A 6,758-nucleotide genomic window follows, 5' to 3' on the forward strand; every position below is an offset into this window, starting at 1 on the left:
CCTGTCAGTCCTACACAGGCTTTATTCTTTCTACATGGATGTGCCCTTGCCATCCCAGCTTTGCACCCACAGCTGTGGAAAGCATCAGCAGCAGGTTTAGGTGTTGGTTTTTGGCTGGGTGACCTGAGCCAGGAGGGTGGTTTTCTGCCCGTGGTGCTTGTTCAGATGCAGCAGTGGAGCAGGGGATGCCAGATCCCATCCTTCACCCAGCCTCTGCTTGGCACGTGCAGCTCTTGAAATGCAGAGGGGCAAAGGGACATAGCTCTGGGCATCTTGGGGTGGAGGGTGGTGGCTGTGGCTCTGCTGGGAGCACTGGGAAGGAGTTGAGTGGAGGAGTGTTACCTGGTAAAGGAGAGAAGAAGCTTCATCTCTCAGAAGAGGCACGTTGGTCTGTAATAGCTCTGGAGGGTTTTCCCCTGTCCTGGGTGGAGAAAGATCTCAGCTGTTGGGTTCAGCTTTTCTCTCTCCCAGTCTCTTTCCCGACGTTTTTCCTCTGTCCAGACTGTGCCCACAGTCAGCACAGCATGGCTGGAGGGGTAATTGCCATCTCTACATTTCCCTAATGAGCTCTGGGTCTGCTAATGAGCCTACTGCTCCTCAGCAAAGCAGGTCTAACAGAGCCCTGTGCTCTGAGGGGGCACAGCTTTGATCAGGGGATGGATCTTGTCCCCTGTGTGGCCAGAGGGGGACAGTTCCCTGTCGGCCACTTTGTAACTCAGCTCCTCCAACCATTCACCGCTGTCAACTGCAGATTCATTTAAGGGCCTGGTTCCCCCCTTCTTTCTTTTCTTTCTTCCCTCCTTTTTCTATTTTTTTTATTACATCTGCGCAGTCACTCATGCAAAAAATTACCTGATTTCAGAGATTCAGCTGACTCCAGTCTCGGATCACAGGGGCTGCTTAGTACCACCATCACCATTCAATTAGCCCTGTCACACAAAAGAGACATGCTGGAATAACACAGCCCTGGGATGAAAAGAGGCTCTGTTCTGGGAATGCTCCATGGGGAGCACCAGTGCTTTACCAGCCGTGCTGGTCCTCGGCACATCCTCTGCCCACATCCACTGGGATAATGATGGGGTTTGGGAGGTTGAGTCGAGTTGGACAATGCCAAGAGATGCAATAGGTGGGGATTTAGGTGTTTAGCGCTGCTGACTCCCAAACAGGTACTTTGGTGTTGCTTTGTTTGCTGGTTGTGTGTCTGCTGCCAAATCCAGGGTGGATGCAGGGCAAGCCCAGCCAGCTGGAGCATTTTCATCCTCCCAGGGGACAGATCAGCCTCCCTGCAGCAGCAGTCCCAGTGTGTTGGGACTGGAGAAGCCCTGGCATTCCCTCAGCTCTCTGGATGTGCCCTGGGGGATGCTGAGCTGTGGGAAGGGCCCCCAGCCCATAGCTGCATTTCTGTCCTGCCTTTGCAGCGTTCACAGGTGGGCTGCTGAGACGGGGGTGAGATTAAACACATGGCTGGAGCCAGCTTGAGGAGGTGGTGTGAGATTTTCCTTGCAGTTTATAGACTACAAAAACCTGCCTTTCCAACACTTTCCCTCCTTCACCACGGAAAGCCTCGATTCTGCTGTTATAATGTGGTTTAAAGGAGAGGCAGGTGCTGCTGCTGGGCGCACGTGTCAGTCCCAGGACCAAAGTGGGGCCAACCCTGGACCTCTCCGGCCATCCCTTCCCCAGGAAGCTGAAACACCATGATCAAAAAATCTGTATTTTTAGGATGGTGATGACTGAAGCTAAATCTGTTGCCTTGAAAGGAGGGGTAGAGGGTAAAAGACAAGTTTTTCCTTTCCCTCCACCTCTGCCCTTGAGCAGGAGGCTGATAAAATCCAAAGGCGGGTCTGCCAGGAGATCACACTCCACTCCAGCTTTGCCCAGGAGCTGTGTGGATGAAATATTAAGCACTGGGGCTGGAGCAGGTAGAGCAGGAATAATCAGATGAGTAGTTAAAGGTCTGGTATCCTGTGGGGACAAGTGTGATTGATCAACCTTGCAAAAATAAATAACCCGGCCCTTTAGATCTATGTAGCAATTTTAAATTTTTAATAAATCTGTGTGTATGGTGAAGGATAAGTCGTCACCCTGCACTCTGTGCCTGTGATTCTCTGGGTGAATTTATCATGCTCTGCCTTTTGGAGACTTCACATCCTGCTGATAGGCACTTTGAAACTCCCATCCCACCTTTATCTCGCTGAGGTGCGACAGAGAGCTGGATATTGGTCTGTCTGGGGATGCTCCATCTCTGAACAAGGAGAGGGCAGAGGTGTCCTCTGGCTTTGCCAGCCTGTGGCTTTCAACAGGAGGAGGGAGATGCAGCAGAGGGGTATGAAATCCTCCAAAGAGGGGCAGGGGCAGATGTCGGGAGCAGAGATAACACTGCAGCCCTCCAGGCTCTGGGAAATGATGGCGCAAGGTGAACAGCATTTGCAAACTGAGCATGGCAGGGTCTTCAGTGCAGGGCTCTCTCCACCCACCTCCCTGCTTGGGGTCAGCAGAGCTGATCTGTTCCTGCTGGAAAGAGCAACTGGGGTCCTGGGCCAAGTGCTCCTCTGGGAGAGTGAAGGTGGATCAGGAGGATCCAGGTGCAGCTGAACTGCACATCTGGGAAGCACAGGAACCTGTAAGAAGGCAAAATGTGCCTTTCTTGTGGCTTGGTGTAGGGCTCCAGGGAGGTGCTGTGGGGCAGGAGGGCTCCCCTGGCATTTCCAAAGGTTTGCAAAAGCCTTTTCTCACTTTTGTGCTGTTATTGTGCCCCGCAGCAGTAGTTACATCCTGCTGTGCCCCCTGTGAACTTAACTGGAGTCAAAGCTGCTGCCACCCCACCCCTAAGCATGCAGAGGGTCTGTCATCCTTTCCTTATGGAAGCCATGCTTCCCAGGGCAGTGGATGAGGTTTCCCAGACTCCCCCCTGTCTCTGGAAGCCCACAGAATACAAGCACTACAATTTCAGGGATCTGATCTTTGCAACTTGAAGCCCGGCTGTTGCTGGGATGTGCACGTTCTCCCTGGGAAGAGATGCTGCTAAAGGGCATATCCCAGCCTGGCAACACCAGCTCCACGCTTAGCAGGGAGGTGAATCCGAGCTGGGAATGCTTTTGGGGTTTATTTTTACCTCTGCTGTGGGAAAGCCTGTAAAATCTCCAGAGCCATGGCAACGTGGATGCTCCTGTTCCCCCACGCTCGGCAGGGCTGACAGGTCTGCGTGTGTCACCTGCACAGGGACTGTGCTCCTGCTGCAAGCTCTTGGTGGCTGCAATTAATTTGTGCTTAAGCCCAGATAATTACTGATTTTTGGGGTTTTTTGGAGGTTTCTTTTTTTGTGCAACGTGTCTAAATGCCATCAGTATTTTTAAAACTCGAGCTGACAACAAATTCCCATAATTGTTGGAGCCTCTGGAGCAGGAGATCTGTGTAGGTACCTTGCTGATGCTCTCAGCAGCTGCTGTTAAGAAGGCAGGAGGAGGTGAGACCTGAGGTCTGGTGGAGTGAGCTGAGGGAAAACATTCCCCTGCTCCCCTTATAATGTGGAACTGTGCTCTGGGCTTGGGTGGTGGCTTTGGGACCTCCAGGGGGAGGTACCAGTGATGCCTGGGGGTATGGTCTGGCTGCAGGTCCTCAACGGCAGCCCCAAATTTCCCCCCACTTATCTTGTCCTGCTGCCCTGCCCTGCTGATGGACAAGCAGGGAGGGACCTCAGCTTTGCAGAAGGTCCATCCTTCAGCCACGGGACAAGTGGCAAAAGGTGGCTCTTGCCAACAGCAGATGGAGCCCAATGCTGTTTGCAGAGGCCCAGCCCTGGGGACAGTGGACAGCGAGCACAGTGCGGTGACAGGTAGAGGGAGCCCCAGGCTAGAAAGCAAAGGGATGAGCAGGGAAAGGTGTCCAGGCCATCCAGGACATGTGCATGGCCCTGGCACAGCGGTGGGAGCCGATGCTGCTGTCTCTGTGTGGTCCCAGCCTGGCAGAGCTGTGATATCCACCCCTTTTAAACACCTCTGCTCTTTAGGAAAACTTATTAAAAGCAAACATCTCTCGGCTCTGCAGTAATTGAGAGCTATCACTGGAGCACCAGGATGCTCTTTAAAGCCTTATGGGGGAGGAGAGAAGGTAAAAGCCCAGGGATGAAGGCCAGCCAGCCAGGATGAAATAGCATTTAACAGTGAGCAGGTTTGCCTTGGGCATCCTGGCAGGCATGGCAGCTCCTGGGTGGGGGATGATGACACTCAGGTGTCATCTACTTTTATTTCCTGATGGCATCTTTAACCTTTCAGAGGCTGGGAAAGCCAGCTCTGCTATCAGCACTGCTAAGGACAACTGTGGGGGCTCTGGGTACTTCTGGTGATTTACTGTTCTTTTTTTTTCTGCCCCTGACTCTGGAGCCAGCCCCTGCAACATTCTCTGTGCCCCTTCCTTTGCCACAGCCAAACGAGGAGCCAGGGACCTTTTTCTTGGGTGAATTTGGCCCTGTGAGCATTGCAAACCTTCCCACTGGTTTTTAAACATTCTCATCAGCACAGCCCAGATCTGGCAGCCAGATTCTTTGCTCAGGTTTAAACGAGGGATGGCATCCCCTCTGTGCTTTGTTTGTTGTCTCAGTTCCTCTGATCACCAGCAAAGATGATTTCTTTTTTTTAGACATCCTGTTTCTTGCAGATAATATTCCTCCTTGAGCAGTCCTGCTTGGGCTTAAATAGGCAAGGTCTTGGGGGGGTTGTGCAGGTTTTGCTGAGCTGCTCTGCCGTGAAGGTGTGGGGGCCTAAAATGCTGCTCCTGAGAGCAAAAACGATTCACAGGGACAGTGGGTGGAGGTGAGGAGGTGGAGCAGAGCTTTTAGGGAAGATGATGATGCACTGAGGAGGAAGGCAGCATGGTGTAGGCTAAGGTGGTAACATCAGCCCAGCCCCGTGCAGGAGGCAAGGGATCCCCAGGCATCCCCAGCATGTTGTTCTCCCAGTTTTTGGGGTGGCTCAGTGCTTTTGGGCATGTTTTTGTTCTGCTGCAGCTCCTGTATGGCTGAAAAAATGGTGTGAGTGACATCTGATGCTCTCTCCACTCCTCTTTGCATCCTTCCTCTTGTGACTCTATGTAAAAGCTACTTTCATCTCCTGCCTCCTTTAGCATTTTCCATCCCATCCTTTTTTCTCCCCTTCTTTTTTTCCCCCCCATAAAACGCAAAATTTTTGAAAATGGAATGAGAGAGAAACAGAAAGCCCAGATGCAAGTTTTTTTCTTTTTTTTTTCTTTTTTTTTTTGCTCATGAAAAGGAAAGCATGGAATGCAACAAATTAAATAGCCACCCGGTGAGAAAAAAAGGGACTGGAGCGAAAAATGTGCAGGGGGGGGATAAAACCCAGATGAAAAAGGCAGGCTGGTGCTGGAAGATGCCAGACAGGTCTGGGATTAGAGGCATAGCGTGGTGGTAAAATAATTGTGCCCCTTCGGCTGAAGTCCACCACGCGCTTTCTGCCTTGCTAACGCAAGCCTGCCATCCTCTGTTAGCTCCTGCAACATTTTATCCACCAGCCCCGGCTCTGTTTCACCAGAGATGGAGAGGACTAGATTAATTAGGAGAGATCTCTTTTACACAGCCAGCCCAGCTCTGCGGGGGGAAGGCTGGGAACTATTTAAAGGGATGAAGATGTACTGCAGCAGCTGCCATCTCTCTGGCTGGTAATGTGCTCACTCACCTGGCTGAAAATTCATCTCCTTTTGCCCTCTGCCAGTAATTCCCTGCAAATAAAAGCTGGTGAGCTTCAGGTTGAGCTCCAAGGCCGGTGCATGACACGTGGGGTTTGGTGACAGCAGGTGTATGGGAGGAAAAGGGGAGTGAGACATGCCTGGATGCAGCCTGGGACCTTGCAGAAGTCCTGCACATTCCTCTTGTTTCTGGTAGCACTGCCCCTGGGAATGGGGCTGCAGGTATCCCCACATCCAGGGTGCACCCAGCTCCCCATTTCTCAGCTCATTAAGGCCCAGCCTTGCCTTCAGTGACACAGGTAATGAATCCTCTGCAGGGTGCCTGCTGGCTTTAATAAACTGGAATGAATTGAGGATGAGAATTAACCTGGCAGGATTAGCTCGCTCTGCAGCGGGATGCTGGGGATGTCTCCTCCCGGGTCGTGACGGGAATTTTAACACCTCTCCTGCCCACGCCTGGCTCCCAGCTGCTCTTCCTAAAGCATCCAGCAGCTTAAACCCCCTGTGAGGTCGGGGAAAGGCAGGCAGGGGGAGCAGCCCCTTGGTTTGGACGGTGCCCTCCTGCCTGTTTTACCCCGGGCACGGGGAGAGGAGCCATCCCGAGTTTGGCAGCTGCCAGATGTGCAGCATCCCAGCCGGGCTGGCTTTGGGACCAGCCTCCCTCCTCCAGAGCAGGAGAGGAGCAGGTAGGATTTAGGAAGCCGTGTGTGTGTGTTTGGGACGTGTTTCAGGCAGCACACGGGACTGGTTTTGGCGAGGGCTCCCCAAGCCTTGTTTTCTCATGGCATTCGTGTGCGGACTCAGAGAGCCTCACGTCTGCAAACCCTGCAATTACACTGCATTCGCTTGGGTCTTCTGGCTTTTTATTTTCAGTAAATGGCTTTGTAATGCAGCCCCCCTGCAGGGCGCACTCCATGGGGTGGGATATGTGCTCCATGCCCTAAAAGCCGGTGGGATGGCTGGGGGGGAGCCGTTCAGGGGCAGCAGCTGTGCCGGAGCTCCCGCCCCACGTCGGGGCCCTCACCCCCATCCATGGGCTGCCAGGGGGTCCGGGAAAG

The sequence above is a fragment of the Corapipo altera genome, unplaced genomic scaffold, assembly GCF_003945725.1.
Source record: "Corapipo altera isolate COAL_440 unplaced genomic scaffold, ASM394572v1 71, whole genome shotgun sequence".
Taxonomy (NCBI): Eukaryota; Metazoa; Chordata; class Aves; order Passeriformes; family Pipridae; genus Corapipo; species Corapipo altera.